General features: G+C 42.3%; 1 protein-coding gene across 9 annotated transcripts in view; it reads right to left on the reverse strand.

Annotated features, from left to right (window-relative positions):
- The window catches only part of SMARCA2 (SWI/SNF related, matrix associated, actin dependent regulator of chromatin, subfamily a, member 2), a 172,854-nt gene that overhangs the window by 35,984 nt on the left and 120,593 nt on the right, over nt 1-16,277 (reverse strand). The window contains exon 1 of one of the 9 annotated variants that reach the window (XM_049710874.1): nt 905-1,007. The exons of the other annotated variants lie outside the window; for them this stretch is intronic. The gene's annotated coding sequence lies outside the window, so the exon portion shown is untranslated. Of the gene's footprint in view, nt 1-904; nt 1,008-16,277 lie in introns of those variants that run through there. 9 annotated transcript variants of the gene reach the window in all.

A 16,277-nucleotide genomic window follows, 5' to 3' on the forward strand; every position in this document is an offset into this window, starting at 1 on the left:
TCATTTTAGTGCCTTGAAAAAAATAGGCTGCATGGTTTTGGAGCAGTCTAAGATGAATTTTTTTCTTTTTTGGATAAAAGACTTTTTCATTAAATGCATGTAAGTAAAAGCAATGTGCATGTTCTCAAATATTTTAATACAGTATGTTATTCTCTTTAAAGAAAATCCCGAACAACTGTGACACTTCACTTTCAGTTTCATGCTGTAAAATTTTTCATTGTTTTTCTTTTCTGTGGGATAAATGATGAGGGGGAAGCTGTGAAAAGAATATTTCTGCTTTACCTCCTCCCCCCTTAATTTTGCAAAAAAGGAACAAAGCATAAGCTTGTGATATTTGGACTTTTCAGTCTCTAAATCTGGGAGTAGCTAAGAAGCGAAAACAAATTAAACTGCAAAAAGAACCAGTGAAACGATTTTTATTACAATTGCTAATACGTGCAGATTCTTAGTAAATTTAGGTTTTGGAATCATAAGGAAACACACAAAGTACTGACCATTATTCCCCTTAAATTAAGGTTTTATGCAGGAATGCAGAGAACTACAAAACATCTTCCCTCCTCCCCAAAGACCCCAAACACATCCATATGCAGTGCTTTATGTTCAGGGATTTCTAAGGGTCTTTTTCTAATGGAAATCAATTCACTAAATATTTCCCTGTGCTTTTCGCACTTCGAGTGGAGTAAGATTACTCCTGCCTGTAAGTAAAATTATGCATGGAAAATTTTAAACTATTCTCCTCCTTAAAAAATTATTTATTCAACTGGCTTCACTGACACCACTCAGGGCTAGGGGCGAGTGACACACACACAAAACTTGCTACACAATGCTCAAGTAACTACCCCACAAAGAATTCCCTTCCAAACCTTTTACCAGCACAATATTGAAATAAATCACAGAAGCAAACCCCCAGTTTCCGACTGGTGACGTGTTGCGCAAGAGTGCGAGCCCTAATTCAACATACAGACGGCTCCCATGCTGAACTGCCTCTAGATTTAATGAAGTGAATAGGAAGGAAGTCGGGGAAAAAAAGTGTACAAATAAGAAATTAACACTTTCCTTCCCTACCCAAACGGTGAGACACAACTACAGCGAAGTTTGGTGAGGCGCTTCTTCCCTTAAAGGCACACGGCACCCACTTGGGTCCCGATGCCACTAAGGAAAAAACCCTTCTGGTGATAAAAATCCCCAGCCAAGTTAAAATAGTTAAGCATATTTCAGCCTGCGTTTTTTCCTGAATGAAGCTGGGAATTACTCTTTCCTCCACTGGATGGCAACCTTCTCCACCCCCACCCCCCCTTTTCTTTTTCTCTTTCTCTTTCAATTTTTTTTTTTAAAGAATACATGATCATGACACAGGATGTGCAAGGATGAGATACAGAGCGGCTCTTTCCCCAATGAGTTAAGAAAGCAGCGTGTGTGTGTGTGTGTGTGTGTGTGTGTGTGTCCAGGTTCTGATAACAAAATGCAGGAGATGGTCGTGCAGGATTAGCCGTTTTAAAGGAAACACTTTGCAGCTCACAGAGCACACAGCAGACCCGGGACTCAGCTGCACGTGGGTCCAGCCGTGCCCCTCTGTCATCCTGACACACACTACATCTTTCAGTGAAAGATGAACAGTCCAGAAAGTGTGCAATTATCTTTGCTCTTCTCAACCTGTGGTATAGTGGGGTGCTATTATATGTAACTCCACAATACCAGGCAGCAGCAGAACGGATCCATGACTATGAATAGGTAAACAAGGACAAGCAAACAAAAGCCACAAGCCAACTCCGGGCGCATTGTTTCACTATGGTTGTCTTTTCCACTCAGCATCTCCAAATTCACCAAGCGGTGCGGCACAGCCCTTACAGTGGAACAGACCATCTTAAGAAAAAATGAAAGGAGCAATTCAAGAGCAATTCTAGACAATGCATGGGGCATCTCTTGGATATGAAATGTGAAATTTAGTATTTTAAATTTAAATATCTGCCCCCCTGACAAGGTCTCTCTTTCCCTCTCACCTCTCCCCCCTGCTCTGGGGGTCCTCCTTCCTTAGGACCATAATTGGATTGCAGAAGAAGACTAGGATGCTGCGGGGGCTGTGAGGTGAGGGTTACAGAACTGAGGGCTAAGCAGTAAAGACAGGATTGTTGCTAATTACATGTCAATTCCAGTGCTTCCTGGGGACCACTAAACTTGATTTCAGTATTCAGGGAGACTAAACCTCCCTCAAGCCCTGCTAAGACCTGGAAGCAAATAATACAGGTAATGAACCTCCAAACAATCAGAGCTATTAATAGCAGCAGCAGCAACAACCAATAAGTGGACTTTTTAAGAAAAATGTAAGATTTCTTGTATGAGGAACTTTCTTATAATAGGAATATTTAACAACAAAAAATTGAACGTGGAGCTCTTGATCAAAACGCCACATCATTTTAGTCCCTCGGTTTAATAAAGACAGTAGCAATTTCGGATGCAGAATTTCAGACCCACGGCTGAAACTGGACAATTGTTAAGTTTTTGATTATCATGTAGAAAATAAAGGGAAGCCTCATGAAAATGGAGTCAGGAGGCCACAAGGGGGAGCCCTCACAAAGCCCCACTCCACAGTCAATTACAGGCAGAATTGCCAATTACAGGGCCCAAGGGAAGAATCATCAACAGGACAGAACCACCAGTTACAGGACCCAACCAGAACAGATGTATGGGTGACCCTTGAACAACATATGGGTTTGAACTGCACCGGTCCACTTACACAATGATTGCTTTCAATAGTAAATATTGTACCAGAGCACTAGATGGTTTGCATTTGGTTGAATCCCAAGTTGGGTGTAGAGGACCGACTATAAATTACACACAGATTTTTGACTGCTGGTATGGTCAGTGCTCTTAACCCCCGCATAGCTCAAGGGTCAACTGTACATCGCATCTCTTATAAGAAATCTACTAACCCAGCAACTCAGCCAGTGAGAAAACATTATCACTCTGAACTTTCCCTTTTCTCCATTGGAATTTTATTCAAAACAACCCCTCCCAACTTCCTTCTTCTCCATAAAATAACGTTCCTCTCCTTTGTTTGTTGGACTTGCCTGTGGTTTTTGTTACCGCATGCTTGTCCTGAATAATGATTCTCTGCCATTCCTGAACAAGCTCATTTTTGCTGGTAAAATAATTGTTTTATTTTTGAGGTCAACAATTACCACCCCTCAAAGCAATCTGTTAAACAAGTATGCATAAAATCAAATTTCCAGAGGTGAAATAAGACGCAAAAAGACAAATATTGTACGATTCCACTTATATGAGAAAGGAGAACAGTGGCCCTCAGGGAACAAGTGAATAGGGGGTACAGGGAGTGACTGATTGATGAGTACAGAACTTCAGTGTGAGATGATGAAAAAGTTCTGGAGTGGAGAATGGTGATGGGTGCACAACAATGTGCTTAAATATAAACTTAGAATGGTTAAAATAGTAAATCTTACGTTATGTGTTTTTTACCCCCATAAAAAAGTCCCCGAAAAAGAAACCAAATTCAATATTAAGGAAAAATCCCCAACAACTGCAGGTTCATACGCATCCTAACACCTAACACAATGCTAGTGAAATCTTGCTAGCTTTCCTTCCAAACTCAAACCTTACAGTATTTCAACAAGAAGCACGTTTGGTCTTGTCCTGGACAATGACTAGAAGCCTTTTCAAAAATCCTCAATTATTCACTCATTCAATGTTATTAAGGAAATATCCATGATGTAAGGAAATACCTGTACACAGACTTTATACTGTTGTTAACAAATGCCTCAAATACTCAACAAAGGAAACAGCTTAATCTGAAGGCTGAGGATTTTAGCATAGTTAAAAAAATTTTTTTTTTTCCTCTGGGGTGCAATTAACTGATGGTAATTTAAAAGACCCTCATTTCTTATTTCACTCATTTGCCAGGCAACCCGGATACCAGCTCTCCCTGAGGTTGGGACTGAAATGTACAACGCTGGCCATTAAGGGAAAGCAGAGGGAGCCTCGGTTTAACTGAATTTCTGGTACCGAGAGCTTTTCAGTTTCTTGTTTGACAACTTTAGATCACTTTTGCAAAAATGACCCAAGGCTCTTTCTTTCCCCACTAATGGCATAAGGAAGCCACATAAGGACACCTGGAGGAGGAGGGGAAAAGGGGAACCACACTTTATACAGACGAGACAAGGTAGATTAGCACATATTTCAGGTAAAAGAAATTTGAGGTTGGGCAGAGGAAAAAGTAGAGGGACTGTAAAAACTATTTCAGCCACAAGACCAACTATGGACCTTTTGGGCAGTATTAAGCATAATACTCTATCCAGAGAATGACTTGGATTTAGTGGAGGGTGGCCCCCCAAAACCTTTGGTCCCGTAGACCCTACCACATTACAAACCTAATGTATTAACACCTCTGTTCTTGCGAGTTAGGCACGCGCTTCACTCCAGCACCCTTGGTGGAATCAACCACAGAACCCAAGAGAGAACTTGGGAGCCTGCAAGAGGTTTAGAGCAACAGTGGAGAATTAAAAGAAATACACTTCTGCTTTCTTACCCTGAGACCATACATCCAGTTCCTATCAACCCCTAAGAGCCAGAACTCCACCTGCTTGTTTCTAGATCAGGGCTTCTCTGGGGGGCCTGGGCCACCTGTGTGCTTTGAGGTTCTCAGGATACTAAACAAATGAAGACATGCCAAAAGAAGGTAACAGGTTGCGGTACAATGTCAATGCTTACAAACAATAACTTAATGCTTCGGAGACAGATAGGTAAGACACAATGATTAGGAGTATAACCTCATCTGGAGATGATGACAAATGGCGAAGTGCAAGTTTTGGAGCCAAATAAACAGTGCTCTTCTGGGCCTCCTCGTGACAGGCCGTCCAGGAGGAACGGAGCCCTCACCCAGGCGTACGGGCCACCAGCACAAGACCAATTCTCTCATCTGTAAACCCACCACGGTTAAAGCATTAAATTCAAACGAGATGGGGGTTAAGAGTTCTGCTCGAGGCAGATGTAAAGGCGGCCTCCAAGAGCCAGGTTACAGGGGAGGAGGCCACATAAGGAAAGCGACACAAGAAATCAAGAGCACAGTGGTTTGAGGCCATTTCGTAGAGGAAGTACAGCACATCAATTTCAATACATCTTAAGATACATGGCCTCCTGAATCCTTCTACTACCACCACCATCACCACTGACAGCAGGAGTAGCAGCTAGCACACTGTTCACCACGTGGCCAGGCACTCTGTGCTCTATACACATTTGCTCATTCAACCCTCACAACAACCCTATGAGATCCTGTTATCGTCCTCATTTTACAGATGAGGAAACTGAGGCACAGAGAGACCAAGCGTACAGGATTAAGAGATACCAACTACTCTGTATAAAATAGGTAAGCAACAAGGATACACTACATACCACAGGGAATTACAGCCATTCACTTGTAATAACTTTTAGTGGAGTACAATCTGTAAAAATACCGAATCACCATGAAATTAATGTAAGATTGTAAAACAACTATACTTCAAAGCAAAAATTACATCAGTCACAGGCCCAGGACGTGAAATCTGAAGTTTGGCTGCAGAAACCACACTCTAACTTGGAGGTTATTCTGCTTCACAGCACAAAGGATGACTCTGAATCATCAGGAAAAGGCTAAATTATGCTTAGGCTTAGGTGAACAACACAAATAAAAACATAACATGGTACATCTCAGGAAGACTTCCAGCAAGGACAGACAGACACACATGCACACACATGCACGCACACACACACACACGTATGCAGTCCTTGTTTTGCATGGAAATGAGGGACCATACCAATGACCGTGCAAGTTGAAACCGAACGAAGTCATTCCGATAATCAATAGGAAAGTTATGATCATTCCACGACACTGACCAAACTTGTATCAAAGCATTAAAAACTCTTACTGTGGGTTCTGCATGTACAGGGAAATGAAAAACAGTAAAATGAGTATTTAGAACACTAATTCAAAACATTAGAAATATGACATTAAAATGGTAGAAAATGTAGCAAGAAGATTTGGATAGCACTTGGCTTCTTTTCCTTCTCATCAAATGGCTTAGGATACAGAGCAAGTCTTTTCTAAGCCTTGGCAACTTGCCAGGGATCCACTTTCAACATTTTATCCTCTGCCCTTTCAATGTCTTGACATCGCTCAGTTCCCTTAAGGTGAACTTTTCTCTTTTTTTCAGCTGGTGTCACTTCCTCTGGGACATCTTCATCTTTTTCATCACAACCATTTTCTTCATCATTTCGGTAAGTTTGCCTTCACTAAGCTCCTCCGGCCGAATATCTGGATTCCATTGCGAAGGCCACTCTGTGATCCTACCTCTTTCTTCACTTAAGCTCTTGATATGGTTCTCTTCCAAAAAGGATCTGTCTCATCAGCAGTAAACATCTGTGATCATCACAAGCTCCTGCCTTAACTAATCTTTGGAACCTGGGTGCAGATTTCACAGTCATGCCCTTACGTGCCCTGGCAGCACCACCAAGCCTACTCAACGATAATCAAATCATGCCCATTTCCGAAATGATGAAACCAGCCTTTACCAGCAGTAGTATGTTCTTCTCCAGTTTCCTTGTAATTATCATTTTCTTTCAATGTGGCAACTAAATTCAACACTTTGGCCTGAACACTAAGCAAACTGATTGGATTTTTTAAAAAATTATTGTCATAGTCTTCAATCCAAAGTAAATACTCAAATTCAACCATAAGTGGCTTCATGTGCCTAGTGCAATTTACACTAAAATACGTTACGGTGACTCCAGCTTGCTTTTTATATTCATCGGGCTTTTCCAGTATGATTTGTATTGTAGTTTCATGAGGACTCCTATCTTCAGCTTGATGTTGCCCTTTTCAAATCTTCTAAATACATCCAATTTCACCTCCTGTGCTGCTACTTTTTGTCTCTTTGCTCCACGTTCACGTTTGGTGCTCACTTTCCTCTCCTGATTATTTTTGTGGGTTTATCACTGGGACATGAGGAGGCACCACAACCGCATGCTTTGCTGTCTGTAAATGGACTGAACAACAGATGCTCAGGGACCAATCACCAGCACACTTTGGAAGAAGTGATGTGATTGGTCACTGATCATGATATGCATCTGTTATTTATATAGTGATTTGTGGACTGAAGAGCTAGCAGCACAGCTTACAATTTACACAGTTAGTATACCACAGTGTTAGAGGCTGAATTGTGTCCTCCTGCAAAATTCTTATGTTGAGGTCCAAATACACTCAGAATGTGACTGTATTTGCAGACGGGGCCTTTAAAGAGGTTAACTAAGGTAAAATGAAGTCATTAGGGCGGACCCTAATCCATTCTGACCGGTGTTCTTCTAAGAGGAGAAGTTTAGGACACAGACACACAACCCTGACAATACGTTGATCTCAGACTTATTGCCTCCAGAACCATGAGAAGATCAATTTCTGTTGTTTAAGCCAACCACTCTGCGGTACTTTGTTATGGTAGCCCAAGCAAACTAATACATATGATAACCGAAATTTGTGGTTGGGGGACAGATTTTCTTAACGCTATCACAGTAATGGAAATTGGTACATGTTGCAATGGGGCAAAGAAAAGACTGCTTGTATGTATATAAAACATCCCTTTGAATAACTGATAGCAGCCTTTATCTTTCACACCATCCTAGAGTGTAAGGGAAACTGTCCTACCCTCAGCACATCCTGCCTGGCATTTACGTTCCAAATTAGGCAACTCCTCCCTGCCCTGGTGTCACCCTGTGGGACTGGGAATGGGCCCCTGTTCTTAGGATGGGCTGTCTTTAGGCTTGTGCAGGGCCTGGCTTGAGGGTCTCTGCATAAACCCAAGTGAGAGTGACTGGCTGAGTTAGTTCACTTCCCTTAGGAATTTGAACTACAAATGTGAAAAAGCATTCCACATTGGTGTGAGAGTTGAAGCTGAATGAAGGTCATGAGGTAGCACGTAGGCCTGAGATGTTATTACTATAAATGATGAACAAACAGGAAACAAAAAAGGATAACAGGAAACAAACAGGATATGCAAAGAGTATACTGTGTGAAGGAGAGAGTAGCTGGTCTCAAGGAGGCCACAATTCCATAAACACAACACACACAAGTATCTGGTTGGGCTATATAGATACATGCATATGAACACACATACAGATATGTACACACACATACACATGCATACACACACACATACACACACACACATTATGAGAGTGTCAGTAGAGGAATGTCTGGTTCCAGTTAAAGTTGAGAAGCCAACTGGGAAATGTACAATAACTTCAGATTTAGATTTGCTCACGTTGTATCTGTATGGTCCTTCTAAGTATACACAAGTCTATTTGTCAAATATGACTGTCCTGCTTTATTTAATGCCAAGTCAATAAAGCTAAAAATAAAGCTAAAACAGAATTGTTGAGCCCCAGTTAGCTAAGCAATATACACATGTTGCAAACACAATTTGCAATGCAATAAACTTGAAAATGAATCTCTAGTTTTAAAGCACAAACAAACAAGTACAGAGGTAAATATGACCAGGGTTTACTAGTAAGCACACTTAGCACTATTCTGGCCTTGCGCTGTTTCCGTAGCTTTGTGGAATCCTAAGCCAGGACTAGCAGTTTTGCTGGGAATCCCCAGCTGAAATCAACACGGGCAGAATCAGAGATCCCAACAACTAACACATGGTCAGCAATTTGCATGGGGCAAACAAATATAGGGACGGGTTTTAACGCGCAGTGGCATTCCTAGGTAAAAGACATGCCCTAAAATGCATTCCAGAAATAAAGCAGCTAGAGAAATTTTACAAGGTGCACACCTGAGTCAATCTGAGGGAAGGGACTTCCCTGGTGACACAGTGGTTAAGAATCCGCCTGCTTATGCAGGGGACACGGGTTCGAGCCCTGGTCCGGGAAGATCCCACATGCCGTGGAGCAACTAAGCCTGCGCGGCACAGCTACTGAGCCTGCGCACTAGAGCCCGCGAGCCACAACCACTGAAGCCCACGAGCCTAGAGCCCGTGCTCTGCAACAAAGAGAAGCCACCGCAATGAGAAGCCTGCGCACCGCAATGAAGAGTAGCCCCCGCTCGCTGCAACTAGAGAAAGCCCGCACGCAGCAACGAAGACCCAACGCAGCCAAAAATAAATAAATAATTGTATAATTATATATAACTACAATTTAAAAAAAAGAAAATTTGAGGGAAGCCAGAAGGCCCCCTCAATGGACCTCCACTCAAGACTCTACCCACAGCATGGATCTTCTGCTCTCTCCACCTGCCTCTGTACCAACACCCAACTGTGTTGCCCAATTGATGCCAGTTATGCTTGTTATTGGAACTACGTAATTCAATCAGATATTACATAAAATTAAATACAGTTGTGAAAATAGGGTTATTTCTATAAACAGTGAGAACAATCGAAGACATAAAAGACTAGTTGCTTAAAAACAAATCAAAATACTGTGGAATTTGGCAAGGACTAGACTCCTATAATTTGGGAAGAGCCTGCCCTCAGTTTGCTTTGTTAGTACTAGGATTCTCCCTCAGGTGAAGGATGGGTTAATTAACTAAACGAGGGGCATCCTTCCACAACGCAAACATATATCAAATCAGCACAATGTATAGTTGATATCTTACAGTTTTGTCATTTATACTGCAATAAAGCTAAAAGTTCTTTTTTTTTTTTTTTAAAGATTCTCACTCTTGGGCTTCCCTGGTGGCGCAGTGGTTGAGAGTCCGCCTGCCGATGCAGGGAACACGGGTTTGTGCCCTGGTCCAAGAAGATCCCACATGCCGCGGAGCGGCTGGACCCGTGAGCCATGGCCGCTGAGCCTGCGCGTCTGGAGCCTGTGCTCCGCAACGGGAGAGGCCACAACAGTGAGAGGCCCGCGTACCGCAAAAAAAAAAAAAAAAAAAAAAAAAGATTCTCACTCTTAAAAACAGCAATACTGGAAATCCTAAGTGATACATAACGTGTGGCACTTACGCAAGATAGACCACCGCATTCTAGCAAGCAGGCTCAGAGGAAACCCAGCCTTACATCAAAAATGTGTCAAACAGATATACCTTACGTTTTTCATTAAAGTTTTCATCTACATACAAGTGACGTATCATTTTCTCACTTTAACTAATATCTTCATTGACAGACCGGCTACTGGTTCTGATTATTTCAGTCAAGGCGGCTTCTGCTGTTTTTTTTTCCTTTTTGGAATAGGGGTCACAAGGAATGTCCTACTAGCTTGCTTGTTGTTTTGGTCATCCAGTCCTTTTCTCCCCTGCACTGAGACGTAACAGCTCCGTTCTGAGGATTTCCCACGTCGTTATGGGCTACACCCCATTGGTCAGATCTTAAATACCCCTTACATCACGTGACCGCCCTATTCGCGTTCTTCAGTTTTCCTCAGTGAATCAATTCAAGTCTCATGCCTGGAGCCTTGGGACCACCATGACCTAATCTTCCCCCTTCTGACCTGCCTTCTTTCCTGGTATGTGAACACACGCAGAACAAGGATCACAAGCCCGGTCCCTCCCCAGAGCATGCCACGCTTCTTCCCGTCTTTGTGATTTCTCACACTCCTCACCTGGAGGGTCTTTCCCAAACCCTCGTATCCATGATTGTGGTCCCTGCTTCAGGGATCTACCCTCTACTCAGATCTTCTCCAGCTGTGAAAGGTCTTTTTTTTTTTTCCCCCTTAGAGACCACGCCTTATTTTTCTCAGTTCCCCTACAGTCTCTAGCACAGTACCGGGAGGGAAAAGTTAGGGAGTATAAATACAGTCGAACACAAACTCAACGTTTAGATAGGGTTCCCTGGGAAAACTGCTCCTAGGTAGCTACCAGCTTACTGAATACTACGATTGAGTTCACGTGTTATTTGTTCTAGACGTTTCTGTGAACCCTCAAGTACAAAGTTATCAACTCTAGCATCAAACCCTGTCTTCCCTACATCACTCTCAGGTTCTCATCCCACTTCTCACCTTCCCTTTACTATCACCTTCTACAGTCATCGATACGGACGACTCTACTTCCTGACCACACAGTAAAATTCCTTTAGCAACCAGGACACTGATATGTTTCAAAAGTTGCCCAAAGTTTCCTGTCCCCCATATCTATTAATCTCCTCCAAAGCCTATTTTATTTCTCTTCCATTGCTCCTTACTTAAAATCTCTCCTTCCTTGAAACGCTCCGGTCTTGGGATTTCCTACCTTTTTTCACCACATTTTCCTTCCCTTAAAATAAAGATTCCCCAAGTTTTCCTCAGGCCCTCTTTTTTTTTCATTCTCACTGATTGTAAATATGCTGTCAGTTGTGGTCAGCCGCCCCTTCTGAGTACACAGCAGGCATCACTAATAAGGCTGATGTCCTCATCAGCAACAGGTGAGGTGTCTCTTAACGAGCCTGGGAGGACTTGCTGCTGGGGAACTTCCAAACCGCTCTCGCAGAGGGGCTATGAGACACACCCCGTGAAGGCTCCTAGACGGGGGTGCCTTCTGCCGAGCAGCCTGGACACAGACTCACGATCCTCCGTGCACCGAGGGCTCTCTGAGCAGCCCCTCACTATTGATGGCCGGTACCTGTGAGGAGTCCAATCCCGTATTCTGGACGTAGAATCTTCCGTGGAGATCCAAATTGCCCCTGGCTTCAAGTGTGACCTCAAGGCACTCAGTTTCAAAAATTCTCTCTCTAGCCTGGCCTTCTCTTTGGAGTTGCCAATCAGGATTTCCAATATCCTACCAAAAGTGCCAAATTAAATCCGTCACTTTTCTTCCAACAGAACGAATGTTTCACTTCTGGATCCTTCTATTTCATTGAAGAGCAGCAGCATTCCCTACCCCCACCCCCCAATTATCCTGAATTTCTATTTAAAACCTTGAAAATCATCAGTTTCCCTTCTTATATACCACGTCCTGTCAGCCACCACAGTTACCTCTAAAATAGTTGATCAACAGTCGTCTCCTTGCCCTTGGTCTGGTTTTCCCTTCACAGGGTCAAATATTGTATAATGGCCTCCCTTAAGGGGTCTCCCTCATCCTCTCTCTTGGGCCCGTTACATTCATCCTTTATAATGCAAAAGGTTATCTTTTCTCTATTTAAATGGAGGGACACATCACTCATTCTCAGATTTCAGAAATGTTCAGGCTTGCCATTCTATCTGTGGAAGAGAATAAAGCCCAGATTCTCTGGTCATGCATAGCCTCCACCCTAGTTTTTCTTTTCCACTCCAGACTCAGCTCCCAACACAGGGTCACAGCAGCATGAGCCACGTTTCCATGTCTCTCTGCGGCTCGCTGAGCCTGGCACCCTGCCCGTCCTGACCCCTCTTTCCTACCCAAATCGTGCTCATCTTTTCAGAAATGGCTAAAATGCCATTTCATTCATAATACTGTACTTGATCTCTTTCCCCTGTACTTTCACAGTATGTTACAGGTACTTTTATTCACTAGTTATTTAAATCTGCTTGGTATGAGTTTTGGCTTTGTCTTAAAATGTCAATCTCCTATCGGTCTGAAATCTCTTTTGGAATTTTTTAAAAAGTCATTTAAATAAAAATAGCCTCCCAAGGCATTTAGACTGATGCCTTGCTGACCAGTGGGACCCCAAAACCTTGCTGAAATAAAATTAAGTCTTTATTGTTTACTCTTTTTCCTTCTCAAAATGACAGGGTTTTACCAGGGAAGTACATTCTAAGGTCTGGCTTAAAAGATTACCGTTCAAGGAAAGGCTACAGGATTATACAGCGAATTAAACTAAGCCAGATCAATGGGGCAAAATGAAGATTTTTGCATTTTGTTTGCCCTGTTGCAGCCCACCTCTTTAAACTGCCTCTATTTTAACTGGTAATTATACAATCTTCTGCCTTGCTCCAGCTTTGGTTTAAATAAGATATCCAACCCCACTGGCAGAAAGGACCCTCTAAGCAGGACAAGCCATGAAGATCCATACCTCTCACTCAGCTCAGAGGCACAGCTGTGTGGGCAACTCAAGTGAACAGGTAAGGAAGAGAAAGGCAGGGACCCTGGCCCCGCTAGAAACAAGGCAACAGGAAGGGTAGAGAAACTGACCTGAGTCCCCAAAAGCCCCGAGCCCGCTGCTGGGTAGAAGGGAAGCCCACAAAGGAGGCCTTTCTCGAGGAGTGGTGGGGCTAACAGCCTTCACGAGGTGTGTCTTACATCCCGTGCAGGAGGCTGTCTTGACATTCTCGAGCAGCGGGTCCTCCCAGGGTCATCAAGAGATTCACCTGCTGCTGATCTGACCTGAGCTCCTGCACCTTTTCAAGAGGCGGCCGAAATAGCAGGCCAGGAGGAGGTAGATTGAGTGAATAAAAGGGGCTGTGAACTGGGATGGGATTTGTCTTTTACCAAGCCCCATGCTCCCACAGAATTGCCCGGATGCGCATTTTCAAAATCTAAAAGGCAATACATTCAACATTCAATATTTAAAAACAAACTAGGGCTTCCCTGGTGGCGCAGTGGTTGGAAGTCCGCCGGCCGATGCAGGGGACACGGGTTCGTGCCCTGGTCTGGGAAGATCCCACATGCTGTGGAGTGGCTGGGCCCGTGAGCCATGGCTGCTGGGCCTGCGCGTCCAGAGCCTGTGCTCCGCAATGGGAGGGGCCACAGCAGTGAGAGGCCCGCGTACCGCAAAAAACAAAAAAAAGACAAAAAAACACAAACTAAATGCTAAATCCCAAAACCATCTTCCAGGCCTATGAGGCTTAGTGCCTCATCTGTAAAATGGGAGAAATAATACCTATTGCAAGTCTGTAAGGGGATTAAGGTGCGATGTGTATTTACAGCACTCAGCCTAGCACTGTCTGGTACAGAGAAGGGAGAGGACATACAGGAACTGAGAGAAAGGGTCTGATTTGGCTCAAGAAAAGTCCTGAAAATTCTATGGGAATAAACTTGGATTAAGAACTCAGTCCTAGGTAGGGGTATGGTGTGATGTGAACTGACTTAATGACAGTAAAAAAAAAAACACACCAACTGTGTAACAGGATAGAGGTGAAAAGTCATCTTTATTTCTTATAAAAAATTTTTATTGAGGTACAGTTGACATATAACATTATATAGGTTTCAGGTGTACAACATGATGATCCAGCATCTTTATACCTTGCAAAACGATCACCGCCAATAAGTCCCGTTACCATCCATCACCACACAATGTGAACTTTTATGGTTTACTCTCTTGGCGACTTTCGAGTGTGCTCTACAATATTACTGACTATAGTCACCATGCTGTATATTCCATCCCCATGACTTATTTTATAACTGGAAGTTTGTACCTCTTGACTCCCTTCACCCATGTTCACCTACTCCCTAACCTTCCTCCCCTCTGGCAAACATCATTCTGTTCTCTTGTTTGTTCATTTGTTTTGTTTTTAATTTCCACATATAAATGAAATCATATGGTATGTCTTTCTCTGTATGACTTCTTTCACTTAGTGTAATCCCCTCAAGGTCCATCCATGTTGCTGAAAATGGCAAGATTTCTTTTTTCTTTTTTTACAGCTGAGTAGAATTCCATTGCATATATATACACACCACATTTTCTTTATCCATTCATCCACTGATGGACACTTGGGCTGTTCCCATATCTTGTCTATTGCAAGTAATGCTGCAGTGAACATGGGGGTGCATATTATCTTTTCAAGATAGTGATTTTGCTTCCTTTGGATAAATACCCAGAAGTGGAGTGGCCAGGTCATATGGTAGTTTTATTCTGAATTTCTTGAGGAACCTCCATACTGTTTTCCATAGTGGCTGCACCAGTTAATGTTCCCACCAGCAGGAAGGTCCCCTCTTCTCCAAATCCTAACCAACACTTGTTATTTCTTGCCTTTTTTAGAACAGCCATTCTAGCAGGTAGAAGTGATGTCACCGTGGTTTTGATTTGCATTTCCTCTATGATGAGACATCTTTTCATATGCCTGTTGGCAATCTGTATGTCTTTTTTGGAAAAATGTCTATTCAGATCATCTGCCCATTTCTTAATCAGGTTTTTTTTGGTTATTTTTATCAGTTCTTTATATATTTTGGATATTGACCCCTTGTTGGGTATATAATTTGCAAATATTTTCTCCTATTTAGTAGGTTGTCTTTTCATTCTGTTGATGGTTTCCTTTGCTGTGCAGAAGCTTCTTAGTTCACTGTAGTCCCACTTGTTTATTTTTGTTTTTACTGACTTTTCTTTTGGAGTCAGATACAAAATTCATCACCAATACTGATGTCAGGTAGCTTACTGCCTATGGTTTTTTCTAGGAGTTTTATTGTTTCAGATCTTACATTCAAGTCTTTGATCCATTTGGAGTTAATTTTTTGTGTACGGTATAGGACAGTGGTCTTGTTTTATTCTTCTGCTGTCCAGTTTTCACAACACCATTTATTGAAGAGACCTTCCTTTCTCCATTGTATATTCTTGCCTCCAGAGTCATAAATTAATTGGCCATATATGCATGGGTTTACTTCTGGGCTCTTTATTCTGTTTCACTGATCTGTGCATCTGTTTTTATGCCAATACCATAACGTTTTGATTACTACAGCTTTGTGATACAGTTTGAAATTAGGGAGAGTGATGCCTCCAGATTTGTTCTTCTTTCTCAAGATTACTTTGGCTATTCAGGGTCTTTTATGGTTCCATAAATATTTTAGGATCGTTTGTTCTATTTCTGTGAAAAATGTCATTGGGGGACTTCCCTGGCAGTCCAGTGGTTACGACTCCGTGCTTCCAATGCTGGGAGTGCAGGTTCAATCCCTGGTCGGGGAACTAAGATCCCACATGCCGTGTGGCACAGCCAAAAAATAAACAACAACAATGTGATTAAACCAGCCAAGATAACTAAATATAATACCACAAAAACTCAAAAACAGAAAGTCATTGGAATTAATAAGGATTGCACTGAATCTATATATTGCTTTGGGTAATATGGACATTTTAACATGACTAACTCTTCCAATCCATGAGCATGAAATAGAAATTTCCATTTCTTTGTGTCTTCTTCAGTTTATTTCACCAGTGACATAGTTTTCAGTGTACAGGTCTTTTACCTCTTTGGTTAAATTTATTCCTATGTATTTTATCATTTTTGATACAATTCTAAGGGGGACTGTTTTCTTAATTTCTCTCTCTGGTAATTTGTTGTTGGTGTATAGAAACACAACTGACTTTTGCATATTGTATTTTTTGTACCCTGTCAATTTACTGAATTCATTTATTACTGAGTTCTAACAGTTTTTTGGTGGAATTGGAAAGCTGTCTTTAAAAGAGAGGGGAGGGCTT

The sequence above is a fragment of the Orcinus orca genome, chromosome 6 (genome assembly GCF_937001465.1).
Source record: "Orcinus orca chromosome 6, mOrcOrc1.1, whole genome shotgun sequence".
Taxonomy (NCBI): domain Eukaryota; kingdom Metazoa; phylum Chordata; class Mammalia; order Artiodactyla; family Delphinidae; genus Orcinus; species Orcinus orca.